The following is an 18,167-nucleotide window of genomic DNA, read 5'->3' on the forward strand; positions in this document are numbered from 1 at the left end:
TTAATCCGAATAGAGACCATAAACTTCATACTAAATTACTCGGTAAACTGTAGAGCGGAAGCGTACCTGATTACATGACGAAAGGTTGGGATGAACCGCCTGAAGGGACGGCCTTCGGATTAGGTCTTCTAGTAGACACACATACCAATAGGGATCTCTCTACTGATGGGATGCGGGGAGATTAGGTTATTGTGTGCTACCAGGGACCATAACCCAGGTGAATTATATATAGTCTCCTTAATCTAATGCGCCCATCATGCATTAGTAACCTAATGGGTATCTACACAATTAAGATATCCGGCCCATACTTTATAAGACGTAATTAATATGCCCGTATTCTATTATCCAAATGGATCACTATATTGGGCTAAACTTAAACGATAGCAAACAAATACAATCTGTATAATAGTGTGTCCACATAAATAGTATTGGACCCAATATTCTTACACCTACCACTAATTATTACGAGTTCTTCTAAAACTGTTTTGACAAAAGATAATTAAGGGTATACGATATAACTAGCACAACACCATGTGTTACACAATTTCGAATTAACCATTGTCCATGACACGTTGGAGTGATTGGTAGAGATCAACACAATTACACAAACACCAGAGTCTTAAAACATACGATTACTGTTGTGCGGAAGCGTTGGCACCTTTTGTCAGAGATCGACAAAAACACTAGTGTTTCAAAGCTTACATTCATTGACGTGTCCACTATTCGTAATTGTACGACATTATCCGATATAGGTCAAGGGTACACTTGTGCACCTTTCCCAACCGACTACTATTATAATTGGTGGACACTTATAAATATGCTCTTCTATCTTTACACCTCGATGCAAAACTTGGATTTGCACCCTAACAATCACAACTATCTCTTACTCCAAAATACTTTTCTAATACTTACACACACGCACAAATATCGATACAAAATATCTTTCAAGGTGGTTTGAACGCCGGTGGCTTCAACTTACCTTACTCATTCGAAAGAATAAGATAAATTTGTCTTACTCTAAAAGATCAACCTAGTTTTCTTACCTTATAAAAAAATAAAAAATAGTAATTCACTTTTGTTCTTCACTTTTTCTTATGTGGGCTACGACAATCTTCTTACCTTCTTTTCAATCCTTTTACTATTTGGGCTCACGTTATCTTGTTCTATGCTGCTTCATCATGGGCCATGTTTTGAATATTTTTGGCCCAACTCACCCCCATACCATTTTCTTCTCGGAAATTACTCGTATAAAATGGTTTTACATTTTTATTGTAACTGCTTATGATACCTTTTATTTATTGGTTTTATATGTAAAACGGTTTTACACAAGGCTTTTTCTTTTTCTTTTACCTCTTTTGAAATATGAGAGAGCCATTAATCGTCTGCTAGCTCTAATCCACTCCGAATAACTCCCTTTACTATTTCAAACTTGAAAATTTTAGATTTGTAACAAGAATATCTTTCAAAGTAAATCAGACAATCAAGTTGGTCGACCGATCTAATAAAAATACGAATTAAGTTATACATGTCACGGGTATGTTGGTGTTAAAAGTAATTTTAACGTCTTCTATTTACCTTCTTTTAATCGAAAAATATAAATACTTCACTTAATTTTTATTTGTTATTGATATTAAGTACATCATATTTACATGCACTATCGTCTTAAATAATCCAAAGTGTTTACATAAACATCCAAAAAGTATCCAAAGTTAGCTACATTTACTTTCCAAGTTTACATATACAGATTAATATCCCTCTAGAGACGGCACTTGTTCTTGGTTTAATGGGGTTGGCTAAGTGCCTATAACTTGGCCAAACTCCTATGTCATGAATACATTTTCAGCCCTCCGTTTGATCCGGTCAATAATTTACATTTTTCTCTAAGTGTTTTAATCCATAGTTTACACTTTAATTTTAATTTAATATATTTTACTCTCTATTTTATCTTTTTATAATATTAAAAAGCAATTCCCTCTCTTTTTGCCTTGGTCTTCATATATAATAAAGAAAATATGTAAACATTTCATTGAGACAGAAACAATACTGCGATCCTCCGTATAATGTTATTTAATGATTTATTGGTTGAATTTGTAATTTGTCAAAATATTAAACCGCGTTTATAACTTGATCATGTATGCCATTCTCTATAGATGAATGAATTAATAACTTAATTGTAAATATATTTCGCACTCACGAAATCACGAGACTAATTCAAAAGTAAGATAAATCATAAACCATACATGCACCTTCTAGTCTAACATCAACACGTAAGACAAAACTTAAATTTGTTTATATTATCTAAACGTATATTATTATCAATCACTGCTCGGTACTTTTAGGGTGTGTTTGGATTGGAGTATTTGGAGGGAAAAGAAAGGGAGGGAGAATAGAGAATTTAAAATCCCTTATTTGGATAGCAAATAAAGGTAGAGGTAAATGGAGGGGGAGAGATTTGGAGAGATCCAATTTCCCTCCTCTAAGCCTAATCAAAATCTCTCCACAATAGGCAAGATTTGAAGGAAAAATTGTATCCAAATAACCACACTCCATTCCCCCTCCCCTTCCCTTCTCTCCCTTTCCCTTCCCTCCTTCCTCCTCCCCTCCCTTTCCCTCCACTTTTGTTATCCAAACACACCCTTAGGGTGTGTTTTGATTGAGGGATGTGGAGGGAAAAGAAAGGGAGGGAGAGGAGAGAATTTAAAATCTTTTGTTTGGATAGTAAATGAGGGTGGAGGAAAATGAAGGGGAAGTGATTTGGAGGGATTCAATTTCTCTCCTCCAAGCCTAATCAAAATTACTCCACAATAGGCAAGATTTGGAGAGAAATTGTATCCAAACATCCACACCTCATTCCCCTTCCTCTTCCCTTCTCTCCCTTTCCCTTTTCCTTTCCTCCTTCCCCCTTCCCTCCCTTTCCTTTCATTTTTGTTATCCAAACATTAAATCACATGAGGCCGAACGAGTGGCAAATCTTAAGCATCATCAAAGCGTCTTGCTTGTGACGGTCGGACGAGTGGCAAATCACAAGCTTGTGACCTCTCACAAAAAGGGAGAGGGGACAAGGTGGGACACCCCCCATGTGCTTCCCACTCACCTCTCAATGGGCATTTTGTGAGAGGAAACGATATCCGTCTCAAGCTTGTGACAGATATCGCCCGCGTTCAATGAGATTTTGTGAAGCACCATAGACGTAGTCTATCCCAACAGTTTTTTTATATACTCTTTATGGTAGTATATAATAATGGATAGTGATAGGACGTCACCGGGTGACGCCTAAATTGGGTGCCACCTTCTCACAACCATTTTTAATTGAATGGGTCCTCACTCACCCCATGTGAGAGGGTGATGCCCAAATTGAGTGTCATCCGGTGGCGCCCTTTCATTTTCCATAATACAATGACTTAGGCCCTGTTCTTTTGGACTGAAATTGTCTGAACTGAACTGAACTGAACTGAACTTAATGGAGCTGAACTTAACTGAACTTAATGGAGCTGAACTGAACTGAACTGATCTGAACTGAACTGAACTGAATAATAAAAAGATTATATTAATAATAATACTACTAATAATAAATATTATAATAAAAATAACACAAATAATAATAATAATAAATATTATTATAATATTATTCATTAATAATAATATAATCTAATAATAATAATCTAATAATAACAATCTAATAAGATATATAAAAAATAAAATAGTAATATAATAATAAAAATAGTAATAATAATATATTAGTAATATAAATGATAAAATTATTAATAATAATTTAATATATTAATAATAATAACTAAAAAATAAATAATAATAATATGTCTAATTTAATAACTTATTAATATAATAATATTAAATATAATAATAATAATAAATATGTGATTAATAATAATAATAATAATAATGATGAGTATATTAATAAAATAATAAATATAAAATAATTTTTTCTTAATATAATATATTAAATATAATAATAATAATAATAAATATGTTATGAATAATATTAATAATAATGAATATATTAATAAAATAGTAAATATAATATAATAATAATAATAATAAATATATTAAATATAAATATAATAATATAAACAATACGAATAAATTATTAATAAATATTGATGGGGCATATTCTGCACCGCTGACCAAGTCAACATATCGAGCAAGGTCAAGGGTATCCATAGCAAAGTCAACGACTTAGACAGCCTAGCCGACACAATCCATCTACTGTCACACCGGGTCTCGGCCGCACAACTAGCACCTAGGGACGCATATCCGCGTACTCATATCCAAGACCCTCGGCTAGCCTCCTCGGGTCCATCGGTGAGAGGGTAAAACGGTCTTTCCACCTAATGAGCCACTTGGCCACTTGGCCACTACGTGACAAAAGGTGAATGCCTATAAATACTCCTCAACCTTCATTGAGGAAAGGATCCACAAATTGACCTAATAACCACTATTCATCCGGTAATATCTTCCTTATCTCTCTACAATACACTCTTAGCCAAGTAACAACGACTTACCTCTCTAAGTTCATCGACTTGAGCGTCGGAGTGAGTACGCTCGGCCAAAGCCGAGCCCTCGCTTGTTCATCGTTTCAGAGACCGCAGGAAGGATTCTAGCAAGGACATCATTCTACTAGCTACGCGTGGTATCAAACATCCGCCCGGATTTACACGGAACAATTGGCGCCGTCGTGGGGAGAAATAGACACTAAAAGCTAGTCACATTCATTCCCAAAACAACAAAAACAAAAACACAAGAAAAACCCACCCCAAAAGCTAAGATGTCAAAGCAACAAGTAGTCGTGACCGATTTAAACCGAGCTACACCAAGATGATACATTTCACCATTCGAGAGTAGTGCAAACCTCCACCGGCGAATAATCCAACCGAATTCGAATGCCGACATTACCGGACATACCGCCCATCAACCAGGTCACCATCATGGGACAGGTGGTTGACATAAATAAATCAAGACACTCCTAGACTCCGATTGGGAGTACACCACCACACAGTACGCCAACACAAGCGGTTCGAAGCCGCCCAGAGAACAGGCCAGAGCGTGACTCCAAGAAACTTGAACGGAGCACCGGGAGAAGCAGACCATATCAAGACGCCGGAGGAGCCCAAGGTGGTCGTGGTAAACATAAGTCCATCTCGCACTCGGGAGGGGGAGGCGTCGCCGCAACACCGACGAGGCACACCGGGGAACCAATAAGTCCGACTCATGAGAGTCGGAGAGAAGTCCAAATCAAAGAAGGAGTCCTTCTCGCTACGAGGAGAGGAGCCGGACGAGAAATGCGAGGAGTCGGTCGCCGCGTGTCATCCGACACGTGGTCAAGCAGCCCCTAAGCGACTATGTCCTAGACATCGCCGTGCCACCCAAGTCAAGTTGCCGGCGCTCACATACCAAGGAGATAGTGACCCAACCGACCACGCCGAGGCCTTTGAGTCTCACATGTCGGTATGGGAGCAGCCCGATGAAGTCTGGTGCCGGGTCTTCCCAACGACTCTGCATGGGATGGCTCAGAGTTGGTACAAGGGCCTTCCCGACGGCTCGATATATTGTTTCGCCGACCTAAAGGACGCCTTCTTAGCCCAGTATTCTTGCAACAAAAGGACGGTCGTGGAGACGTCGGACCTCCCGACTATCAAACGGGAGGAGGGCGAGTCTCTACGAAGCTACGTGAAGAGGTTCGACGGCAAGGTTCAATGATTCGGGAGATCAACCCCGAACTAGCGGCTTGACCGATGAAAGGCCTCCGAAGGGAAACTTAAAAGACGAGCTCATCAAACACGGAGGTTTGGGGCCGAGTGCCGTCAGAAAATGACCGATCGTGCCATCAAAGTAGAAGACTACCACAAAACCGGGTAGGCCCACGAGACCGAGCCCTCGTAAAAGAAAAGCCGGGAGGACAGCCGGAAGAAAGGCACCGTGGCGACAATAGGTCACGGTCCGATAAACCCACCAGAAACAGAACTGACGGGCGCGGGGGAGTTCAAGACCATACTACCGAAAGCAAGACAATGATCACACCCCCGGTTGTATCCGCCGCAGGTCTTCGCCCGAGCGGGAGCGAAGGTCGAAGTGGGAAAGGCCCCCTAAGCCAAGGGGCGACGGCGACACCAGCCAATATTGCGCGTACCACGGCTCCACCGGCCACTTAACAAACGATTGTCGACATCTGAAAGATGCCATTGAGGAACTGATCCGAAAGGGGAGCCTAGGGCAGATATAGCGCCGGAGGTCAAGAACGGATGCGGCGGATCGAATAGGAAACCCGTTTTAGAACGGAAAGGAGTAATTAATGTCGTCATCGGGGACAACGTGAACGGCGAGTCCACTCGTGGGTACAAGCGGCACCTGAATGAGCTATATCAGGCCATCAATTTTGTGCCCAACCTAGCAACCCCGGCTTCCAACATCCCCGATATGACCATCGGAAAGAAGGACTACGAAGGAGTCGTCGCTCCTCACAAACGACCCACTTACATCCACCTAGACATAGCCAACCACTTGGTGAAGAGGTGCCTAATTGACACAGGCGCTTACACAAATATTATGTACGGAGAATGCTTTCTTAGCCTCGGCCTCGAAGGTTGAAGACTTGACCCCACTGCCATTGTATTCTACGGCTTCTCTGGGCCGGCATGGTACCCCCGGGGTCAATCGGGATCGCGATGATGTTCGGAGAGCGAGGTGCGGCCAAGAACGTTATGTCGGAATTCGTGGTCATTGACGGCTCATCCGCCACAACGCCCCTCCAGGCCGAGACACCTGAGCGGGCCGACGCCGTGATGTCCATCCGAGCTCGACATTGATGTATGTCTCGGACCGGGGAAGCGCATAAACTCACCTCAAGAACGAGAACGACGAGGTGGTAAATATCCGGCATCCGCCGCAGGGTGCGACCGCAATCCTTCAAAACGGCGAAGAAATCGAAAAGGGGAAAAGCCCATCCTTGCGACGGGATGGCAAACCCATTGATACCACCGTCGGCATGGTAGAGGGAGCGGAGACCGAGGAGGTAGAGATTGATCCAGGCCGCACCGTGACTATCGGCGTCGACCTGGAACCAAAATTCAGAGCCGCTCTCCTAGATCCGCCGAGGAGAACAAAGACGTCTTCGCCTACTCGGGCCGGCCGAGATGCCGGGCGTGAGCCGGAGGTAATCATCCACAAGCTAAACGTGCTCCCCACCGCTCGCCCTGTCAAGCAAAGGATGAGAAACTCCTCAACCGAGAAAGATGACGCCATCAAGGCCGAGGTAGATAAATTACTAGAAGCGAAGCTTCATCACGCCTTGTACTTACCCCGAGTGGTTAGCCAACGTCGTAATGGTAAAGAAGTCATCGGGGGCATGGAGAATGTGCGTAGATTTTACCAACCTTAATAAAGCATGCCCCAAGGATTGTTACCCTTTGCCTCGGATAGATAGCTTAATCGACGCCACGGCAGGCTACACCATGCTGAGCCTGCTAGACGCCTTCTCGGGATATCACCAGGTATTCATGGATGAGGAGGACATGCCTAAATGCGCGTTCATTACCGCGAACGGCACATACATGTACAAAATGATGCCGTTTGGTTTGAAAAACGCGTCTGCAACGTACACCGGATCGGTGGACAAAGTTTTCCAAAGTCAAAAAGGGCGAAACATCGAGGCTTACGTCGACGACGCTATTGTGAAAAGCAAGTCCGACAGCGAGCACTTGGCCGACTTACGGAAACATTCGATTCACTAAGGAAGTACAGGATGAAGCTTAACCCAATGAAGTGCAACTTCGGTGTCCGAGCAGGTAAATTCCTCGGTGTACTCGTCAGTGCCAGAGGCATTGATGCCAACCCAGATAAAATCCAAGCAATCTTAAAACTGCCGGAACCAAGGAACCGAAAAGAGGTTATGGTACTGACCGGGAGAATGGCGGCTCTCGCCCGTTTCATCTCTCGATCAGCCGACAAGAGCACCCCATTCTTCAAAGTGTTAAAAGGGAATAAAGACTTCAGCTGGGGGGAAGAACAGAGCACAGCTTTCAAACAACTAAAAGCTCATCTTCAGACCCTCCCGACCCTGTCCAGGCCGATGCTAGGGGAGACGCTATACCTTTACATAGCAGTTACCTCGGCCACGGTCAGCGCCGTGATCATCAGGGAAGAAGACAAACAGCAACATCCAATCTACTTTGTCAGCCACACACTGTTGCCAGCCGAAAGGAATTACCCGCTGATTGAAAAAGCGGCTTTCGCCGTCGTCATTGCCGCAAGAAAGTTAAAACCCTACTTCGATGCCCATCCCGTGACGGTCCTAACCGACCAGCCATTAGAGAAAGCACTGGAAAAATTCGAACAATCCGGCAGACTCGTCAAGTGGGCGGTGGAGCTATCCGGCTTCGGCATTGAATACAAACCAAGGCCTTCGATAAAGGGGCAAGCACTTGCAGATTTCCTGGCCGAGTGCACATATCAAGAGGAGATACACCCGGTGTATGGGGGAGGTATTCACCGACGGGTCCTCCACAACCAACAACGCAGCGCCGCATCCTTATCATCAGCCCAAACGGGGACGAGTTTGAGTACGCTTTGAAGTTCACCTTCCCGGCCTCAAACAACGAATCCGAATACTGGCGATAATAACGGGGTGGAACTAGCCAGGGCCACGGAGCGGGAACACATTGTGTTAAAGACGGACTCACTATTGGTTACCAACCAAATCGAGAGGAGAGTTCGAGGGCGCGATGGGATGGTAAGATACCCGGAAAGGGTAAAAGCCGACACAAACAAAATTGAAGTTTTTCAAAATTCGGTGCATCCCTGTGTCCGAGAACAACCGGCCGACGCTCTCTCCAAACTTGCCACTCAACCATCAAGAACATCACCAACCGTCTTTGGTAGATATCAGAATACGAAGAGTATCATCGAGGACGTCGGCATGATGGGCAACGTAGAAACCGAGACAACGTGGATGACTCCGATAATGAAATACAAGCTCACAAGTGAGTTCGGATAATCGCAATCTCTCGGCTAAGCTCAAAAGGATCGCCGCGGTGTACTTGGTATTCGAAGGGGAACGTATGAAGGTCCGTAATAAGACCACTCTTGAAATGTGTCGGTCCAACCGACGCAGAGCTAATCTCGACAGAGATTCATGAGGGCATTTGCGGACACCACATGGGGGCAAGAACGCTAGCCCACAAAGCTCTCCGAGCCGGCTACTTCTGGCCCACCATGCTTCAGGACTCCAGAACGAAGACCAAGAAATGCGCAAACGCGCGCGGATGCACGCCCGTAATACACGCTCCTTCCCGAGACCGCAACCGGTGCTTAGCCCCTCCCTTTCGCACAATGGGGGATGGACATGCTAGGGCCATTTCCAACGGCCTCCGGAGGAAGGAAGTTCTTGATCGTCGCCGTTGATTACTTCACCAAATGGGTTGAAGTCGTAGCGGACGGCGAAGACCACACGGCCGTCGAAAGGTAATCCGGGAAAATGTTATAACCCGTTTGGATTGCCCCAAGTCATGGTGTTCGACCACGGCCGAGAATTTTGGAGTGACGATAATGAATCGGTTAGAAGAGCTTGGCATCAAGTACGCATACTCCTCCGTCCCGCCACCCACAGAGCAACGGGACAAAGCGGAGGCGACAATAAAACGATCCTCAACGGTTTGAAGAAGACAGTGGAAGACCTTAAAGGAAGGTGGGCCGACGAACTACCCGGGCCCCTATGGTCCCTACGAACCACGGAGAAAGAAGCAACGGGTACTCCCTTTCCACTTAGTCTATGGATCCGGCGTCCTACCAATTGAGGCGACGGTGCCAACATTCGTAACGGCTACCTTTAACCCGGTCGAAAATGAGGAAGGCCTTAAAGCCTCCCTAGATCTGGTCGAAGAAAGCCAGGGATACAAGACGCCTCAATTTGGCAAGATACCAAAATCGTATGAGAAGAGCCTACAACCGAAGAGTCCACAAAAGGGACTTAAAAGTAGGAGACCTAGTCCTAAGAAAGTCGGCCGCCACCAACAAAGGAAATATTCACTTAAAACCGACGCCAATCGGGAGGGTCCCTACAAGGTGGTTGAAGAAATGAGGCCGGTACATACCGCCGGAGATATGGAGGGTGTGCCTTTGATGAGCCATTGGAACACCGACAACTTGAGAAAGTACTTTGTGTAGCGGCGGAGGTGTCAAAACCCAATGTGGACACCCCAACGCGTGATCTTAAATAAAGAAACAACCAAGTTTTTCCATCCAACCGCTTGTCCCTCCGTAGTTTGCCACCCAAATAAGAATTGTCGCCGAGCCATAACCCCGTTACCTTGGCATTGGCCGAGAGCGACGGGGACACAATGACCGGTACGCTAGAAGAATTGTCGCGAGCCATAACCCCGTTACCTTGGCATTGGCCGAGAGCGACGGGGACACAATGACCGAGACGCTAGAAGAATTGCTGCCGAGCCATAACCCCGTTACCTTGGCAATTGGCCGAGAGCGACGGGGACACAATGACCGGTACGCTAGAAGAATTGCTGCCGAGCCATAACCCCGTTACCTTGGCAATTGGCCGAGAGCGACGGGGACACAATGACCGTTACGCTAGAAGAATTCCGCGAGCCATAACCCCGTTACCTTGGCAATTGGCCGAGAGCGACGGGGACACAATGACCGGTACGCTAGAAGAATTGCTGCCGAGCCATAACCCCGTTACCTTGGCAATTGGCCGAGAGCGACGGGGACACAATGACCGGTACGCTAGAAGAATTGCTGCCGAGCCATAACCCCGTTACCTTGGCAATTGGCCGAAGGCGACAAGGACGCATCGGTCAGTACATAAAAGACGTTACTCAGTTGAGATATGCATTCAAACCGCCTCGGCCATACCAAGGGCAAAAACGAAGGCACTCAATTAATAAACGCAAAAGGACAAACAAAGGAAGTTAAGAGAAGAATACAGACGACGGCCGTCCCCATAAGGGCAAGCCTAAACACAACCTACCAAGAAAGTTGTTTTGTTTACAAACAAGGAAAAAGAAAAGCAAAAGATTACAAGCATATCAATTGAAGCGCCAAAAGATGGCAGGGAGGAAAGGCTCAATAGTTGGCCCCGAACACTAAGGCTATCCGAGACGCCGGTGAGTCCGGTGACGACCGCCCGTCTCCCTATGCCTCATACCGCCCTCCATCGAGGCAAAGCAGCTGTTACGGTGACCGGCCCAAAGGAGGGCCCGACATTCTCGATCTCCTTCTCGCCTCCTTTGCCTCACAGCCGCCTTAGCCGACGCTATCTGAGCCGCCTTCGCCAGCTCCTCCTTCTCAGCAGCCGCTGTTTCCGCAGCCTCAGCCATCTCATCGAGGAGCTGGTCGTACTTATCCCACGGGAAGCCATCAGGGATAGAGCCTGCCTCCACGAGCTTTCTTATTGCCTCCTTGGCCGCCTCCTCGGCCTGGTCCCGGAATTGGGCGCACATTTTAGGGAGGAGATCACCTTGAAGCATGTCAATATCCTTCTCCTTTTGAGCAAGGATAGCCTGTGTGTCCCTGAGCACCTCCGCCCGCTTCCGGAATGATCCTCCCACTCATCCCTCTTGGCAACCACAACGTCGTAGGTTTCCTTATACCTATCCCGCTCCGCCATCATCTTGGCCGTGGCACCATCAGCCTCCTCAACTTTGGCCCTCTCGGCCTTGGCAGCCCTCTCAACCTCCTCCACACGCTTCTCGGCAAAGACCGAGATCGCGCTTAGCCTTCCCGGCTTCCCCTTTCGCAGCAGAGATATCAAGCTTGAGCTTTGCAATCAGTGGCCCAGATTGCTCCGCGGCTTTTTCCTGCTCCATGATGAGGGAGGCGGCTAGACGGCTCCATTTCCCCAAACTCTTGTATATTCTCTCACCCTCCGCCACGAGTTCGGAGGGAGTAGCCTTCTGGGGTGTGGAGTCAACGGTGACATTCCTGTCACCCGCCTTCTCAGTCGCCTTCTCAGGCTGCTTCCCTGCTTGACGTTCAGTGAGAACGCCGGCTGCCGATGATGGATCTACAAAAAATTTACACGAGCATCCATGTCACCGTGCATGGACACATCGTAAAGTCTCGTCATCGAACGCCCAATGAACCGGCTAAATCCGAACTGCAGGTTAGATCCGTACCAGTTTGGACCCTCTTTTTTGGAGGGCTGGTGGAGGCAGGTTTCTCCCCGGCAGCGGTGGAGGCAGACGGTGGGTCTTTCCTTTTCTTCGGAGAAGGGACCTTAGCAACGGTCGCCTCCTCCTCGGTAATGTTGATCACCTCCACATGATCCTTTTGGACCACCGGGGTAGAAGAGGGAGTTGGCGTTGATACCGCCGCCGATTTGGACGCTGCCTTCTTCGATCTCTTTAAGCACGCCCCCAAGAACCCGTGACCGGCCGTCTCCCCGATCTAACCCCTCGTCTCTGTTTCTCCATGATTTCGTTGGGAGCTAGCTGCGATCTTCGAATCACCCGTAGGATGCCGGGTAACAACCTTCCCGTCTTTATCAAGCCCTAGCCTCTTCAAGTCCTTCTCGACATGATCCCGCCCAAACCGATCCGCAAGAAATCAAAACAAGGGTTACATAAAGGAAAGAAAACAAAGCTCTGAAGAAAGAGGCACAACAAGCAAAGGTGGGCCTCACACCGACCCCACTCACCCCACCGAGGGCGGTATGAGGCCGACGCGGCATAGCAGCTCATCCTCGAAGAATAACCGAGTCGGGGCCCAACCCTCCTCAAAGATCAAATAGCCGCATTGCCCGCTCCTCATCCGAGGTAAGAGGGACGAATGAAGCGTCCATCTTAACCTTGCTACCCTGGGTGACGTGTCTCTCGTACTCCTCCCGGGTCTCACACCGTAAGTAAACGGGGTTCTGGAAAGACCGAGGCAATGGGTAGTCCTCCCAAGCACTCGGACGTACACCCATCGCCCCCGCCGATCCTTGCAAGAGGTAAGCTTGTTCACGGTGACATAGCCTGGGGTTCCGTCTCGTACGCTGTACCACCCCACTTTGCCGATTTTGACTACCAAGGCTATGGAGGCGACGAAACAAGTTAACTGATGGAACCTCCCCCCGAAACAGACAGGTCCATACAAAGCTGACTATCGTCCTCATGGCCAACGGATGCAGTTGGGCCACGGCGACGTTCATAGCTTTGACAATGGCCATGACGTGTTCATTCAAAGGGAACCGGAGCCCAAACTCCAGATGCCTAATATGTACGCCGATATGACCTGGGAGGACAAACAGACCGCCTTTGACCCTCCTTAGGGATAACAATTTTATACCCCTCACCGAAGAAGAAATGATCTCCGAAAAGAGTCTCTCCTGAGTCGCTTGCGAATTTATTTGTAAACACACGGTCGAGGCGGTCGTGCAAGCCTCGCCATGATCCGAGATGGTCGTCCTTCCACCACCAACAGGAGCCCTCTCATCACCGTCATCATTAACAACATCAACATCATCCTCATCCTCCAACTCCTCCACGAGGGGCAAATCAGCTACGGGAGAAGGGGACCTAGGGGCCCAGTGTCTTAACGGGACGGCATCTAGTATCCCCTCCTCCTCAAAACGCGGCGAGAACCCCGGCGTGTAAGCACCTGGTCCCAAAGATCGTTGAGAAGACATGTTCACAACAAATTACTAACGAAATAAAAGAAAATTTGTTTGTTTACCTCAGAGAAAAACACTCACGGATCGAAGATCGAGAATTTGAAGAAAAGAAAGCCCCCGAAAGTTTAGAGAGATGAAGATTTTGGGAGAAAATTTTCGAAAATTTGAGGAAATGAAGGTAATGGCCAAAATCACGGAATAAGCGCCCTATTTATAGGAAAAAGCCCATGAAGAAGGACCAATCAGGCACACGGACCCATGAAGCGTCAACCAACCAAACGAGCAAACACGTGTCGACATGCAACCATGGAATGTCAATCGCACGATTGAATGTCAATCAATACTACAGATTACAAGCGTATTCAACACGCCCATTCACATCTCTCCGCCTGTTCATCTCCCTTAAAATCCCTAAGTTCCCGCTCTCCGCCGCCACACGATCGACCAAGCCATGAAGCACCGGCCGGGGCAATCGTAAAGAACCGCACTCACACTCGGTCTCACGGCATCATCATTCTTTCCCACATCGGATACCCTTTTACGCATCCATATGGAGGGGGGATATAGTAGGCCTACGAATGATCAAGCCGATGCATCAGAAGAAGCCGACGCAGAAAATTTTTGCAAAATACTTGCGCAGAATATACGCTCAACATACATCGGAGCCCATGCCACGGCATAGACTACGCTGGGGGCAAATTGATGGGGCATATTCTGCACCGCTGACCAAGTCAACATATTGAGCAAGGTCAAGGGTATCCACAGCAAAGTCAACGACTTAGCAATGCGACCCTAGCCGACACAATCCATCGGCTGTCACGGGTCTCGGCAGGACAACTAGCACCGGACGCATATCCGCGTACTCATATCCAAGACCCCGGCTAGCCTCCTCAGTCCATCTACGAGGGTAAAACGGTCTTTCCACCTAATGAGCCACTTGGCCACTTGGCCACTACGTGACAAAAGGTGAATGCCTATAAATACTCCTCAACCTTCATTGAGGAAAGGATCCACAAATTGACCTAATAACCACTATTCATCTGGTAATATCTTCCTTATCTCTCTACAATACACTCTTAGCCAAGTAACAACGACTTACCTCTCTAAGTTTATCGACTTGAGCGTCGGAAGTGAGTACGCTCGGCCAAAGCCGAGCCCTCGCTTGTTCATCGTTTCAGGAGACCGCAGGAAGGATTCTAGCAAGGACATCATTCTACTAGCTACGCGTGGTATCAAACATCTGCTCTGGATTTACACCCGGAACAAATATAATAGTAAAATAATAAATATAATAATAATAATAATAATAATAATAACAACAACAACAATAGTAAATATATTAATATAAAAATAATAATAATGATATCAATAAGAATAATAATAGTAATGTTGAAATAAACTATATGAATCGAATCGAATCAATCAATCGAATCAACTGAAGAATCGAATCGAATCGAATCGAATCGAATCGAATCGAATTGAATTGAATCGAATCAATCAACTTATTAATCGAAAAGTCAAAAAATGCCTTAATTACGCATTTATGATGACGAAGCTAAGGTTTCAGCGGATGGGCCATGGCCCGGGTGGGGATTTTAAGAATAAGTAGCAAATAGTACTCAAAACTAACATCATTATCACTAGTTGCATAGTGGTAAGGGCTTTGTGCCACTCATTGGATCCCTGCGTCTTGTGTTCGACTCCAAGATCAAACTGCTTTTTATTTTTTATCTATAAAATATGGAGACGAAGTGAAAAGCGGCCCGGGTCATGATCTTAGCCTAGCTTCGTCCCTGATGATAAGTAATGTGGTTTAGTTGTTTGCGAGACATCCTCTAATAAGGGAGATTAAGCTAGTTTGAACCCCAACGTCTCCATTAATCCTGATCTTTTCGTAAATTACATTTATATACAAGTGATACTAATTTTTGATTTTCGGCCTCGCTCCCTTGACATTTTACTTAAGATCTGTCACTACAAAATACTACACATGTTTTTATTACTATATAAATTGCTACAAGTATATGTATAATTTACGTTAAGATCTCATTTCTCGAATTTCCTGGCTAAGCCAATAGACGAAGATTTCCAATGTTAACAAAATGTCAAGTTTCATGAACTTGCTGATACTTAAATCGTATAACACATTATGAGTACCAAACATCATGACTTTAATAAAACTTGAATCATAAGAGAACGAACATGACTTTAACGAAACTTGAATCATAATTGAGAAAACATGATTAAGGACAAATTATGAGTATCACCCGTCATGACTTTAACGACACTTGAATCATAAGAGAACGAACATGGCAATAACATGTTAAGTTCCATGAAGTAGCTAGTACATGAATCGTACGTACACTTACCATTTTCCACATTTTTAAGCAAGTATAGATATTTTAGAAATTGTTATGGATCCACATCCACTAGCCACGTGATATGAAAACTTTCCAGATACAAAGGTGTCCTACCTTGTTAACACATGGTGGATCTCATCATACTTCGGCATGCAATTATTTATCAACTATTCACATGATTATTTCTCATTTTGTTTTCTATACCTAACTTATTAAGCCTACTTTTTGCTACTAATCTGTCCCTAATCATGTTTTCTCAACTATATAACACAAATTCTTATTTGTGACGGCCGATATCCGTCACAAGTTTGTGACGGGTCAAATAAAACTCATATGGGAGGATAAAGACAAGTCATTTGTAATTTTCTATATATTCTACTTTTGTCTTATCTACCCACGTGGGTTATACTTGACCCGTCACAAGTTTGTGACAGATATATCTGTCACAAGTGAGACCTATTGATTATGTAATACACCCTTGTTCGGTTGTTGTGTATTTGGAAAGAAAAGGAAAAAAAAAGTACTCAACCTAATTAGTTAGCTTGATACTTTGGTTGATAGGTTATTGTTGGAGTATAAATCCATTTGTGAGTCCCACATCGGTGAAAAAGAGAGAGATTGTCTATTTTATAAGGCCTAGGGGTGTTTCTCTCATTGTCAATTGGTTTTGGGAGATAAGAGATTAAGGGCCATGAGTTAGACTTCTCTCCTCCACCGCGGTAGTAAGCGAGACCCATCTCGTGTTTATTATGGATCGAGCCCAAGGCAAAAAAAAAGACACTGGTCTCGTGTTTAAAATCGAGCCTTTATGTGCACCGACCCGCCGTGAGGATGTCCCGATCCCTCCGGTTTCAAAGATGAGGAAGTCCATCCCTCGGGTCGAGTGAGCATCGTGACGGCTTTGAGGATGTCCAGTCCCTCCAGGACCGATCTTTAAGTGGGCTCACAAGTGAGGGTGTGTTGGAGTATAAATCCACTTGTGAGTCCCACATCGGTGAAAAAAAGAGAGATTGTCTATCTTATAAGCGCTAGGGTGTTTCTCCCATTCCAATTGGTTTTGGGAGATAATTAGAGAAAGATTCTTGGGCATGAGTTAGACTTTCTCTCCTCCATGGTAAGCGAGACCCATCTCGTGTTTATTAGTTATGGATTCCGAAAATGCCAGAGTCTAGTTAAGGAGGGCGGATTATTACAGTGGGGACAATCAAGTAATTTCATAAGCGAAATTAAAAAAAAAAAAGTTTAAAAATGTAACTAAAAGTTTCAATGTTTTCATTTTCAATGGTTCATTTTATGTAGTATAGTTTAAAGTTAATGTTAAGACCAAATATCGTACTCTCTCCGTCCATTAATTTCATTGCATTTTTATCTTTTGAATATTTCAGTCATTTCCTTACATTTATGATTTTAGCATGTAAAAAAATTGCTAATTATTCTCATGTGCTAGTTCTTTTTATTTCTTTTAGTATTCTTAACTAAAGAATGCGACTTTCATGTAATTAATCTTCTTCATCTTTATGTCGAAAATAAACGTAAAAAAATGAGCGTGACGAAGGCACTACTACAATTTTTGTTCTTGATAAGCAACTTGGATGGGAGCATATAAACCACTCTTTTAAATCTACAATCTAGGGCAATTACTTTGCCAAGTCTCACAAACTATATCAGGCAGAAGAACTAATGCTAATAAAGTATCTAGGCCCCTTTGAAAATGACATTGATTTTTTCTTATTTTTCATTTTGTTTCCTTTTTTCATGGGCCCTTCATCTTTCAAAATCTCAATCAAACGACAACTCGTTATGTCCTGATCATTTATTTACATATTTTATTTTTCGATTTCTCACTCATTTGTTACATTTCTAATTTGAGATGGTCCTCTCATCTTAATCCACTTGTCATCCAATAATTATAGAGTATATCTAGAGATGATCCCCTCCTCTCTCCCGTCTCTATGTCAAATCGACTAAAAATAAAGAGCACCAATTCTCATTGAAGACCGATACTTTTCGTCACAAGCTGAAGACGGGCTAAATGTCGCCATTTTAACAACAAAATGTGACCATTTTAATGACAAATTATTATAGCTTAGGAAATTGTTCTGGTAACTTTTTAATTAAAATGGTTATATTTTCGTCTTAAATAGATCACATTTTACCCCGTTTTCAGCTTATGATGAAATGTACCC

Source organism: Silene latifolia, chromosome 9, assembly GCF_048544455.1.
Source record: "Silene latifolia isolate original U9 population chromosome 9, ASM4854445v1, whole genome shotgun sequence".
Classification (NCBI taxonomy): Eukaryota; Viridiplantae; Streptophyta; class Magnoliopsida; order Caryophyllales; family Caryophyllaceae; genus Silene; species Silene latifolia.